The sequence below is a fragment of the Rhipicephalus sanguineus genome, chromosome 11, assembly GCF_013339695.2.
Source record: "Rhipicephalus sanguineus isolate Rsan-2018 chromosome 11, BIME_Rsan_1.4, whole genome shotgun sequence".
NCBI lineage: Eukaryota > Metazoa > Arthropoda > Arachnida > Ixodida > Ixodidae > Rhipicephalus > Rhipicephalus sanguineus.
In genome coordinates, this window is record NC_051186.1 from 129,502,629 (window position 1) to 129,516,956 (window position 14,328).

The 14,328-nt window shown below is 46.9% G+C and overlaps 1 protein-coding gene across 2 annotated transcripts in view; it reads left to right on the forward strand.

The window, feature by feature from the left end:
- Positions 1-14,328, forward strand: part of LOC119374364 (sprouty-related, EVH1 domain-containing protein 1) — a 120,793-nt gene that overhangs the window by 77,601 nt on the left and 28,864 nt on the right. The window lies entirely within an intron of this gene.

Genomic DNA, 14,328 nt, shown 5'->3' on the forward strand with positions numbered 1-14,328 from the left:
GAGCTCGCTCAGTGGGAGTTCTTTCCGTAACTTCGTCTACTTTCTATATGCACAGGCGATGCGTAAAGTGGTGAAGTGGGCTTTATAGACCATTTGTGTCGACGGTGAAATGAAATTCTGCTTGTCTTTATTGTTTTCTTTGAAATGCTGGTTCGTTTCACGTAAAGTGGTCTGTCGTAAGTGTGCGATTGTGGTCACCACTATTGTTTTCCCCGTTCTTCTTTTTTCGCCTTCACGTCATCACGCAGTGTTGAAGTGAAGGACTGCGTCAAAAGTTCGGTTAGGGGCTGAAAGGTAGGTTGAAACTTGCGTAAGAAAAAATTAACGCTTTGTTTAGTGATATGGGTGCAGAGGAAAACGTACGCCCATTGCGCTATGAAGAGAGAAATCGCGATACACTCTGGCGCTTTTTTAGAACCGAGAGTGTTAGTAATTTCCCGGTGTACGTAAGGCTTGGATGGACTGTGTGCCTCCGACGATGGAGCGAGCAACCGGGTTTGTGTAACTCCGAGGTTGTCGATTCACGGGTTATTGGATCATCCTGGTTCACGAGTTCTTCCTGCGTTTCATTCGAAAAGGAGGTGCCGTTGGACGCATGCAGTGCAAGACTTCGGGACTCAATATAGGTTTGTGAGGAGGGAGCACGCTGCCCCCTTGATCACCATGGTCCGGACCGGAGTCACTGATCCCCCCTTCTCCCTTCTACTATTTCTATCTCTTCGGTCACCATAGACGCTGAGCTGTGCTCCCATCATGAACTGCAGATGCGCCATCTCTCCCTCACCCCATTCACCCTCACGCCGCCCTCCTCCTGTCCTAGATATAATAGTTTTATAACTCATTATGCGGCGTGGTTCCTTAGAGTCCACTGAACACAGTAAGCTACACAGGTCAAGCGGCAATCGTACCTACAATCCGCAACATCGATAACCAGGTTAGCCCGTTTTAGTGTCTTGATTTTTTGTAAAGAAGGTATTGACAGAGTCAAACCGATTTTCATCGTTCTGGTTGTGCGGCTTAACGGTCACGTGAAGTTCCCGAAGTTCCTTGCAGCAATTATGTATGCATGGGCAAGCCTTAGCGCAATAGCCCTCCACCCTGCTCTTGATTTGTCAACGGTGGTCGCGTCCTGGCGTGCCTCACATTCTCGCGCACCAAGAGCACCGGTTCGCACAGGCATCCAGTTTAAATAGTGCTGCCTGAATGATGGTATCGACAGCGTGCAAGTGACGTAGTACATCATGGACGCAACGCCTCAAGGTACTGGTACTCCAACATGACCGTTGCGATGACATCCAGGCAGCATAATCACGTTACGGCTGACCTGCTTCAATACGGCTAAGATGCGGCTGGAACGTTGGAATGTTATAGGCCTCGGTGTATGAAGAACGAAAGAACCTGCACGCGATGTAACGTTAGCATTAACGTGACGTCGCAAACTTCGCGGCCAATCATGGCGGTGTCAGTGACGTCAATACTTGTCTTGTAGTACGTGTTACCCGCGGTTGTCTTTTGTTGATCTTGCAATCGATAAAATGACGCTTCGCGCTCGTACCTACGTGGACAACCGCCCGAGGGCGTCCGTAGAAATTTTTGCAGGGGAGTGCATACCAAGGATGATGGGAAAGGGGGGGTGGGTGGCATGTGATCCAGCGCAGGCAGCCTTTGTTTCACTGCATTGACATGACCGGCATGATTAGTCAATAGTTTGTAATGTGTAAAGTTGGCTGGCAATCCTTAAAGGGGTACTGACACGAATATTTTCACTTGTCGTTTTTTTTTTTTTTTGCGTCAAATGAAAGGTCAAGCCCTCAAGAGCCTAGAAAAAGTTAGTGCTAAGTGCGAGTCCGCCCTGAAAAAGTAATTACAGTATATTTTTAAGAGCTAGTTTCGGTTCCTACTGTACCCTGACGTCAAAACACGGTATGAGCTTCTCGTCACGTGCTCGCACAATATATAGTGACGTTTCCACGCACAAACGGCCATTTCGGAAGTTTTGATGACGTACAAGCGGCCATCTTGGAAGTTTCGGTACCTAACGTCATCACAACAAGCCAGACTGCTGGGTGAAGTCACCAGAATAGATAGTGTCAAGATAGTGTCGATGTCAGTAGGTGCGCCATGGAAAAATTGACTTTAATATCAAAGTAAAATATCTTTCTTATCAGCATTTGCTGAGCTTCACACTTGCTCATAGCCGTCTCTGCATACAGGAGATTTGTATGGCCGAGTAAACTCGCCTTCGAAAAAAGGTGTCAGTACCCCTTTAAGGCCTTTTCACATGGGTATGCGGGACCTGAGCGTGGTAATAGAAAAGTATTATCCGAAATTCCAGGATAGGTGGGAGAGGGGGGGGGTGTTAAGTTGAGCACCCCCCCCCCCCTTCCGGACGCCAATGCAACCGCCCGAGTTGAATCCGTGTACCTTCATTTTAAAGACGATAGTCTTTCTTGGGGAACTTAAACGCAGAAATTTTGGTCTGTCTGTCTTTCTTTCTGTTTGTCGGCACGTCCCTCGATTCAGCCACTCGGCCAAAGTTGAACCCCTTGCACAAGGGCCAGCCATCGTGAACGGCTCACTAGGTTCATACTTGTCTACATGGTTGATCAAAAAGCAAACATTACGCATATCCGAGGCGCAACATCACTAGATAAGTATTAGGTGGTGTGTTCCTTTAATAGAAAATACATAGATACGTAATTCTAGAGACCCTAGTTTCTTAAGCTGCTCTGAAAATGCGACTGCGCCGAAACTTGGCTTCCACCGTGCCCTCTGCGCGAGCTCATTGTGTTTCGGTTTCAGTTCAGTATTGCACTGTACGAGTGCCATGGGGCGCCGCTCTGGCATTCCTTCTTTACCCAGGCGACGTGAATATAAAAGAGTGTGTGGAGAGTACTCGTTGAGTGCGGACGTTTCTTCTGCTTCGGCGCTTCGCGCCAAACCGCGTGTTCGGGCTGGCTGGCGTCCCCGCCGGTCGCGTTGGGCACCGCCGGTCTTGCCTGCTGCTGCGCCGGGACTTCCAGCCCGCAACACAGCATTCACGTTTCCCGACGTATTGCCAGATGGCGTTCATATCTCACGCAGCGCCTCTTCTATCGTCTTTACACGACATTTGCAGCGAAGCACGCAGATACGCGGCCAATTTTTTCTTACGCTGAATCTTGAAGCTGCATCTTCGCGGCGCCGCCGAGGGAACGGGACGGGATGGGAAGTACGCACGGATGGGCGCCCGTGAAAAAGGCGTCAGAGAGCGCGTGCTGCGCACCGCCTTCGTTTTTCTTTCCACTCTTGCTAAAACGGGGAGGGGAAGGAAGCCTGCGTCGCGACCGGAAGCGTGACCGGAAATGTTTTCATCCTCCCCGTCTTCTTCCTCTTTTCGAATCTCCTCCTCAGCCTCGTCCTTGCAGCGCGTATCACCTTCTCGGAACACTTTGTAGCTTCTTTATAATTTTTTTTTTTTCTCTTTGTGCCCGTCAACGGGGAGCGGCGTCTTTCAGTAAGCATATTTGTTTGTTGATGCTGTCGTACCCACACCGTCTTGTTTGTGGACAGGTTGGCGCCGTTTTTACGGTCTGTACATACGTAAATAGCCCTTCTCTACTATCCCTTTCCTCTACTCACCCTCCACGGTGGTCTAGTGGTTATAGTGCCCGACTGCTGACCCGAAGGTCGCGGGATCAAATTCCAGCCGCACTGGCCGCATTTCCGATGGAGGCGAAAATGCTTCGGGCCGGTGTGCTTAGATTTAGCTGCACGTTAAAGAACCCCAGGTCAGTGGCGTAAATCCAGCAAAACAACAGGGGGGGTCCCGGACTTTGCATGGCAGCCATCTTGATTATTAGAAATGTGCATTTTATTTTACACAAAAATAAAAACTTTACAATAAAACAAAAAGAAAACACACAAATATTCATATATCGCGTTATTGCAATGCTCTTGACGATCTGCACTGCGCGACGAATGAGTCACACAACGTTCTGGACTAGTTTCTACAACACAGTTCCAAACAGCTGATGAGTATTCGATGAATCTACACAATGGATATGAAACAAACGTTAAAGGAACACTGACACCAAAATTGAAACCTCGAGATGTTTGTATTGTTTGATTGTCTGTATGCGTGCAAGGGTACTTCTGGCCGTTTATAACTGGCGGACGTTAGCTTTCAGTTATCTTAATTTGATTTTGAAGCAAGCGTGAATGCTCATCTGAGTTGACAGCACCTCGCGACATCTTCACTAGTATGGCGAAACATTGGTATTAATGAGAACTAACACACAGCAATGCCAAGGAAAGTATAGGGGGTGTTATTTGTAGTAATTAGAATATAAATGTGAAGAAAGTAAAGTGGACGAAAAGATAACTTGCCGCCGGCAGGGACCGAACCTGCGACCTTCGAATAACGCGTCCGATGCTCTACCACTTCGCTACGGCGGCGGTAATCTCCCCGTCCACTTTATAGGGTATATATGTGGATTGAAACTTCAGGAAACTTAGGAGTTTTAGGATTATTGGTCAGTTGCCTGCTCGTATATAGATCACGTGCTACGTGACGCCATGAAGGCAGAAAAAAGAGTGTTCCGCACTCGACCCCACACTATTTCCCCTCGCCTCGTTCTCTCCGAAAGAGCATATGACAAAGAAAGTTAGAGGTGACCGAAGTCACTTTCATGTCCCTTTCGTCAGGTGCATACCCAAAATATTTTTACAGATATCAAGAACTCGTTGCGCAGCTTATGTTTGCATAACAAAATTAGAGCCCGGTATACACATAAAGCCTTCTCCTTGCTTTCTCACCGCGCGAGCGGTTGATTGAAGGAGCCATGGGGCGACGCCCTTGGACGGTTCGCTCTGTGTTACATCACTTCCTGCTTGATGTCCGAATAAACACGAAGAGGGCATCATGCCATCATGGGATGTTTTGTGTCATTAATATACGGGAGATCGAAGTATGCGCTTTTTAATATTTTTTTCTCCACAAATACGCAACTCTGAGCCTTCACATTGCGAGGGTGCATGGCATGCGAGGGTGCGTGGCGTGTGGACTCGGCGCCGCGCCCTTTCCCTATGGAGTGAGAGGACGCGCGGCTACACGTAGCTGCGCGACCTCTCTTTCCATATCAGTCGAGAAGGTGTTGAGAGGAAAGACGAGCTGATGAACGAAGGAAAGAGAGAAACGAGCGAGGGCCTTTTTTGTATCATCAAACACGTGTAACTCAGCTATTACAGCAGCGTTTCGAAAAATTCTCACGGCTACGTGTTCGTTGATTGTAAACACTTTTGTTCATGAATAAACAGACTGTCCGAAAGTTAGCCACCAGCCTGGAGATCGTGCGTGGGGAAACTTTCGCCTGCTGGCATATTGCAGGAAAGCTGGGAGGCTGAACATTACAAAGTTTCGAGGTTCCTTCGCGTGATTCAAGAACCGCGCTAGGAAAGCCATGTAGATGGTGCGTAGAAGAGTTTTCGGGTAGCTCGTCACTGGACTCAATGCCTTGATAACATGTCACTGCTGCGCGTGCGCTTCTATCAACTCCAAGGCGATGACGATTCATGCTAAAATGACTGGGCGTGCAAGCACGGAAACAAGAGAGAAGTCAAGACACCACAAACTCCGCTTGCGGCTCACTAGTTCGTCTCTCTGTTATTATTCTAAGGTAATGAAGAGTTGGCCGAAGCGTCTAAATCACTCTTCTAAATGGCATTAATTCCTTCGGTGCGTGATCCTGGAACCGGTGGATGAAACCACCAAACATTCCTTGCTTTTTAGCGAATTGTATGAATTAGGGTAGTCCTAATAATAGCTCCATTGAAGCTAGTTGCAACGTAGTTCACGAAACCATTGATTTAAAAGTTATCTAGCAGATTTCTGTTAGTTGTTTAACGTAACGTGGTAGTTCTCCACCTGTCTAATGACTGCAAGCCATTTTGGGCTTTCAAGGCGGCATTCAAGTAACTGTCACTTCCCCCTTTTTTAATCAGAATAAAAATCCTTGTATGTTGCACTAAGGGTACCCGACAAAACAAAATTATAATCAATGATCAATTACATGAAAGGCTCACCTCATCAGTGTTTTTGGTGACAATGTCTTCCGAAGAAGGTCGCTTGGAGTTCGGCAGAAAGAACGAGCTCAGCGAACTCTGCCGCTTGTGCGGCATCTTTCCAGTCCAGTTGAAAGTCACAAGCACATTACGCCAAGAAGGTTGCGCGGCCGGTTGCAGTGCTGGCAGCACTTCTGTGGACGCGTGCAGGCTGAAACTGCCGAACGACTGACAAGTGATGTCGTATTTGTCGAATATTGGGAAGCAGCCCCCACTTCGAAGCAGCTTTAATTGGAAAACCCCGCAGCGAAAAGGAGGAAGAGGGGCAACCCGGGGGACGCATTTTCGGGGTTGCAACCAAGGAGGTTGAAGGCGACGATGAGTACGGGAAGAGCGGAGAACGTCCTTGACATTCGTCGTTTTACGACCCACGCGCCCACCCCGTGAAAGAACAATGAAAGCCACAGGGAGCGTCACCCAACACAGGGAAAGCGTTTTCTCCTTCTGTTCTTCAAGTTTGTTGCACGTGCGGGGTGCAGAGAAAATATTTTGACTGTGCTTGTGTTTCTGTATTTCTATTTTCCTTTTCATTTTCCCTCTCTACGAGAGCACTGTAAATAGTGAACAAACAAAGCAGTCTTCGTGATGTGTTCAAACCAAGCGGACGTGTTGATTCTCTGTCGTAGTCCAACCTACTAAAGAAAGTTTTGCCTCCCTGCTTTTCCGCCACAAAGTGAAACCGGAGGACAGGCGTCTTCGTTTGAACTACAGTGTACTAGAATTGGGCAGTGGGCTCACTGCCGTATCTCTGCGCCGCGCCTCCACGGCCCTATCCGCGTCGATTGCTTGGGCGCCCGCGAAGGGCCTTGCCGCCAGTTTCTCCTGAAAACTTCTCTTGCGGGGTGTGAAGCGCGTCCTCTTGGTCGGGGTTACGCTGGTTACGCTGTAATTCCGGGGGGGGGGGGGGGTATCAACGAACGCGGGGTTGGAGGCAGGGAGAGGGCCACCACAATGACACAACAAGAGATCACAAAAAAAAAAAAAACGGAGGGAGAAGGGGGTTGAGCATTTTATTCTTTTTTAAAGCTTACCCAAGTAGTAGAAGCTACTGTTTCCATTCGTGCATACCCTGCAGCGCATGTTCCCGCCATTCATTCGCTTGAAGGACCTTTGTCGGCGCCACGCGAGCAGCTTTGCTGCACTTATGTATGCTTGTTTTCTGAAGGAGCGGCATCTGTGTCTATCCGTACACTGCAACTGTCTCAAAGACGGCCCGCCGCTGCATCTGGACGGGAGGGAGGCGCTTTTTACAGTCTCCGGCGGTCGTGCACATAGAGCATGCAGCGTACGTGCAGAGAAATATCTGGTGCAGCGTTTGACAACAAAAAACAGCTGGACGCAACGAAGGTGAGAGTGACCGCGCAAAGTCAAGTGCGATAACAATAAAAGCATGAGAATACGAGGGCGGTGACAGCAAAACCTTACTCGTGCTTTGGTAAAGCGGTCAGGGTACTTCTGAAAAATGATAAAGAATTCTGGCTGCTTGTTTCGCTCGAGGTCCTAAGCACAGAACTACTGCCAGATGAAACGGGCTGGATAGAGATCGATGTACAAAAAAAAAAAAAAAGAGATTTAGGGGGGATGATTGAAGTAGCAGGGGAGGCCCACGGGGATTGGGCTCCTTTGAGATGCTCCAGTTAGATCGACGGTTGTCATCGGCAGTTTATTGTTTTATCACGAGTGACCATGCATGCATTGTTAATCCATATTGTATGGCCAGCATTTGCGCATACATAGGCAGGGTTTCGTGTAAATAAAATTAGTTTGTCAGCACGTGACGCTGTCGAGTGTTATTTTGGTGGTGCAATTCTGCGGTGTAATAAAAATGTACGCACGTAATGTATGTTACTTGTTATGTACTCATAATACCTATGTATAGGTAGATTTTTTTTTTTCATTGGACCCGCACGTACCAATATATATCGCCTACGAGTCCAACCAGTTTTGGTAACCTTGTATGATCTATGTCTGCAAATAAAAAAATTTAAGATTACCGTGCGGATACATTTAATACAAAGCCAAGTGATTCCGCCGATTATTGATTCGCGAAAAAAAAAAAACAGCATTATTTAACTTCTACCACTACAGACTACTACGCAGGTATAAAGCAGAGTTAAAAAAACGCCAGGACAGCTTATGCAGTCTTGCCTCGTTAAGGTTGTTTGAGTCTCATTACCCACACCGTCACAAAACACACTGGATTTTACCGGCTACCCGCACCAACTATGGCCGGCATATGCTTCACTACCAGTTACCATTCATATTAAATCAGCTAATCGACGCGCATATTAATTTGCCGGAAATCGACAATGCAGGAATACGGAAATTTCTCGCGCAGAGTAATGAATAACGACCCATACTCACTTGCATCCTCGTACAGGTGACATTTCATTCTATTTTTCCCTTTATTAGAATGACTGAACTGATATGTACGCGATTATGTATATTGGGTATTTTGTGTGTAACTGCATGTTTATGTGTGTATACATGTATATATATGTGTATATATGTATATATATATAAGTGTATGTATAATTTTCCTTTTCTAGGAGCAAATGGTAGTGCTCTTTGTGTGTGTGTGTTTTTCTTTTTTTTTCTTTCTGCGCTTGTTTAAATGCAGACCAATATTGTTCAATACATACATAGAACTGTATTTTTTTTATGTGCCTCGCTGCTGTTACCTGTACGGGAGTGGGAACTTCGTCAAGCGGATTGTCGCTTTTATTCCCGCCCCCTCCATCATTATTTTTGTACTGATGGCAAATAAACATTATTATTATTATTATTATTAAGTAGGTTAGTCGCAGAGACCAGCTCATGCGAAAGCAAATAAATAAAAAATGAGGCATTGTTTATATCCGGTATAGTGGGACTCGAAAGGCGGGAGTGAAGTCGCTAGGATCGCTACAGTGGCGAAAGGGCATTGAAAATCGTATCGACCAGCAGTAAAAAAAGACATGGCTGATCCCTCCGTCATAGGAATCGGTATAACACGAAAGTGAAACGTGTCTTCACAGAAGTAGTGCTTATTGTGTAATGATATATCAGAGCTTGTACAACGTCTATTCGTGTTTGGCAGCTATAGCACCGTTTGACGTGGATGCACCCATGTTGACAGCATGTCTCTACCGCGACGACTAACGCCCAAGATCATGATTAAACTGTTGTGGTAGCTGACGGTGTGAACATATATTTGGACGCAGCGAATCGTGAATCCCGCGTAAGGATGATATCAACAAGCTCATATTCAACACTGGTACCCGGTATGCACTTCTTCAAAGCGTCGTCAATTAAGGAGAGAAACGGCACGGTGTGCGCTTTCTAGTAATGGGTAGCCGACGCCTGTGCTCATGCATACATAGCACGCACTGCGCTTCAGCAACACGGGAGGTAGAGATTCGTAGCCTGAGCCGCAAACGCGTGCGTCCCGCTGGCCTCTGTCTCGCAGGCGCCGCTCTCGCTCCACCAAAGCACGACATTCGCCCGTCGAAATCGCGTCCTTTCTGCAACGCATATTGCAGCAGTTTTGTTAGTCGGTGCTCTCGCAATTGAAGCAGTCGGTGGCGGAGAAATCCCGTTGGTGCACGTGGAAGATGCACTACTCCGATGAACCGACGCACGCTAACACGAAGCCAAAGGCAAAGAACGTAACTGCGTCAAGGGTGCCTCGGCGACGCCAGCGCGGCCAGTCTACCTCTCTGGTATCGAGACGCTTTAACAATGACCTCAGATATCGCGTGCAATCTCGGAGTAAGCGCTAGTAAGTGTCGATCGTGAAGTATTACTTCTTTTCACCTCTCACAGACGGCGGCACCGCCCCGCTCCGCCCGCTGCGAAAGAGAATGTGTGAAAGATATAAGGCGCGTTCGCGCCGTGCCTAGCAACTCCCGAGATGGCTTAGTGGGTAGCGCGTCGGGCGCTTGCCGTCGCGGCCGCAACGTCGTGGGTTCGATTCCCAGCGGGGTATCTTTTTCTTGGTTTTTTTCTTTCTCACCCGTTGGTGTCCATTTTATCAACGTCATATCCGTGACGGATGTACTTGGTGGACCCCGGCATAAAACACTTTCGTGTTAAAAAAAAAAAAAAAAGAAACTTGAACGCCCCACACGCAGGAGCATTCATATTCATCATAGCCTATTAAAATATCGCCCACCCTCTGTAAATCGATCACAACGACAGCACTTTATTTCACAACTCACAGAAATTTGCATGAAAAGAAGTTTCGTGTGTTGCGCACCGTAATTCAGACTTTTCTTGCGCGCAAAACAGCAACGCGAGCTAGCCGCGCCCTGCAACCCGCCGGAAAGTTTCAGGTGACGTAGAGTTACTGCATATGCTACCTCTGACTCTAAGTGACTCTAAGGTGACGCTGCGAACACTTCTATAACACTGTAGCTTGAACGATCGGGTGGATCGGGCCCAGAAGTTCGTCAAAAACGCGCGCGCAGCCAGGGGCTCCGGAAGTATACATATGGGGGCGACGGAATGAACAGGGGTACTGAAAAATGCGTGCAGTTTCAGTTGGGTGTGAAAAGATGACTCATTTGTGGCGATATTTGCAAGCAAAGGCCGAATATCTCTTACTCAATTTCTCTCGCCCCAGACTCGGTGCTGAAGAAATGCCTTCACGAATCTCGTTGCTCTCAGCGAGTTAGAAGGCGCAATGGTACGTCACCACGTGGATAAACGGCCGCTGCATGGCAGCGGCTTTTTCGTGATTGGTGCTATGGATGTGGTTGCAGACTTTGAACATCGCAGGGAAGATGTCGTAAAAATATTATCGTAAGTTGTTGAATTGTGCTTATTTCTTTCGTTGTATCTGAGAGCTGGAACTCTGAGGCGATTTTGAATGGCACGTGTGAAAATAAACTTCAAGCAAGTCAAGATGGAAGATGTTCGAATGCAAAATCTCAGGGGGGGACCATTGCATAGGGGGTCCCCCCCAGTCTAAACACAGGGGGGGTCAGGACCCCCCTGACCCCCCCGGGATTTACGCCACTGCCCCAGGTGGTCGAAATTTCTGGAGCCCTCCACTACGGCAACCCTCATCATCATATCGCGGTTTCGGGACGTTAAACCCCAACCTTTTTTTTTCATTCCCTCCCTTCGTCTAATTTCGCTGCCTGAAAGATCAGTTTCGTGTACGGTGAGTGTCCTTGACGATGAAACGTTTGCAAAGACAACGCGGTCGCAATTACTGCTCTGCCGATAAACGTGCACCAGCCCTTTAGTAGAGCGCGCTTCGTTACTCCAGTAACAGTTCTTTGTTTCTGTGGTTGATCGCTGCATGGGGAATTGAACATTTAAAAGAGGCTAGGCCTTTCCCATATATCGGATGTGGGTCATTTCTGAAGGGGATTTGGCGTCAGAGGATTCGAATAACATATCGATACCGATCTGCAGAATCTGGACGCCGATTCTGTAACATGAAAGTTTTTGTTCCACTATACGGGGCGCGTCACGCAAAAAAAAAATAATAAATGAAGAAGAGAACGCTTGAGGCCAGTAACGTCTGCGTAGCATACCCGAACAAAGCGTTATTAATCGCAATAGGCGAGAAAACAATGCGAGTGCGATTTAGCAAAGTCACAAAATTTCAGTCACGAGTCATAAAAAAAATATGGGACGAAGACAGTCATGTGCGGGCGCGGGCCGCAACAAGAGGATCCGCGGGCCGCGTGTTTGAGACCTTTGCTTTTGGGACAAGGAGAGAGCAGAGTGGGTCAGAGAAGAAACGGGTGTTAAGGACATCTTAGTCGAAATCAAGAAGAAGAAATGGGGATAGCATTGGGGATAACGTCAGTGCTATTTGGGAATAACCCCAAATGGGGATAGCATTGGGGATAGAAATGGGAATAACCGATGGTCGTTAAGAGTAAGAGACTGGATTCCAAGAGAAGGCAAGCCGGCGAGGGTGAGGCAGAAAGTCAGGTGAGAAGATGGGAGTGAGAAGTTTGCGGGGGTAACGGGGCCACAGAAGAAAGCACAGGACCTGATTGATTGGCGAAACATGGGAGAAGCCTTTGCCCAGCAGTGGACAACCATCATCGTCATGATGATGATCGTTGTATCCGGCCATTAGAGCTAACAGTGTTTACGAATAGAGTTTTGTTCACTGTCAGCTGGTTCTTCGTGCCATCCTTTCCCACATACCTATAGCGCATTGTTGGTGTAAGCTGTTCCAACAATCTGTGATCCCCTCAAAAAGATCCCGTAAATGGGGCATTAATGCTCTTGTTTTCCTCCCGGAACTACGGGGTCCTCCCATTTCATCTGAAGCGTTTGGTCTCACAAAACAAGGCCACCGACGCCCACTCCACCCGATAGGTGGCGCCAACTGCGGTGAGCTTCGCCTCCGATATTTCGACGCGGCCACACGGTCGAGAGCGGTGGCGAGTTGGTTAAAAAAAAAAAAAAAACGCCAATAGCGAAATCTGTTCAAAAAGGGGGGCCTCTTATGAAAGAGTGCTGATTCGTGCATTAACGGAAAAGCAACGACCATTGTTGGTGGGATTCGTGAAAAACCTTCTGTCTAAAGCTTTGTATAAACACATGTGTAAGGTGCTTGATGGCAAAGTCTTACACGATTGCAGGATTATCGTAGCTGTGGAAGCCGAGTTCGGAAAGCTTATTTGGCGAGTTGGCACGTTATAAAAGCGCAGGCTTACTGACCTGAACCACAAGGTTCGTAGCGAACGATGTGCGCTTGTCATTAACCCAATTCCGCGAAGAATGATAAAATTTCGCGCGAATTGCTCTTGACAAACAAACACCCTTTTTCGACGTTGCGCCAGTGTCTTTTTAATCCGATACCATTATCGGGATAAAAGAAAATGGACCGTCCGTGTTGTTGTGCGTGGTGTTTCTTGAACGCGGTCTTACCTTGGTGGAAAGCAGCGAGATCAAAGGCTTGGGTACCGAACTGATCCTGCTGGCAGTTGCGCGATGCGTCATCCTATAAAGGTTCTAATGGGATCACATTTATAGGGATCAAAAGTTGACCTCGGGTATTTTTTTTCCCGAGGTATGTGCCCTGGTGAAGCAGCGGCGGCTGGTGTGACGTAGGGAGCATCACGTGACGGGGAGGGAGCTGCTGCAGTTGTGCAGTTGTGCTTTGGGCGGCGCTAGGTTGTGTGCATACCCCACAGCGTTCTGCGGATATCAGAGCATAAGTTAACCACGCCACCTATTAGGAACTGTCTGTAAATCCGTCAAACTGGCCAGCGCCTCCTCGAAAGATAGAGGAGGCGCTGAACTGGCACAACGTTATTTCAAGGCACTCGATACTCATTTGCAACAAAAATAATTTCATAATACATTTATTTGTGTTTTATAGTAACTTATCTTAATTAAATTGTGATTAAATATATATTTATTTTGAAGTCACTCTTGCTGTTTTTTCGAATAAACAATATCAAATTGCAGGCAAGAAATATAGTGCAAATTTGTTTCCGGTGATGTTCATTTCGAGCAAAAAAAAGATTATACTTTTGATGTGGCTCGAAAGAAGCGGCACGTCGAACGACTCGTCGAACATGCTAGTGCTTCAGCAAAGTGATCCTATAGAATATTACACTGCAAAGCGAAGTTAAATGAATACAGATTTTCTTTAGGTAACAGGTTCAATTCATCCAAACCTCAATGTACCTTGCTCTTTCTTAGGCCCTAGTCTACACAACTAGCAAAAGCAAGTGATGTACACAATTGTGTGCAAAGCGCCCCCGCTTTCGCGGTGATCAGCAATACCCACCTCCATCCCTCATACATACCTACATACCTACATACATACATACCTACATACATACATACATACATACATACATACATACATACATACATACATACATACATACATACAACATACATACATACATACATACATACATACATACATACATACATACATACATACCTACATACATACATACATACATACCTACATACATACAAACATACATACATACATACATACATACATACATACATACATACATACATACATACATACATACATACATACATACATACATACATACATACATACATACATACATACAACTCATGCAGACTGAGGGCCCCCTATAGAGCAGTGATGCCCCGTACACTACACGTTCAGCCCTAGTGAAGATGCGTGGCATTAATGCGGTCATTGTGATTTAAGTGCGTCAAATTGCCTAAATGGTAGTCAGCGTGGGACATTGTAAATTATGCACTGATACAGAAATA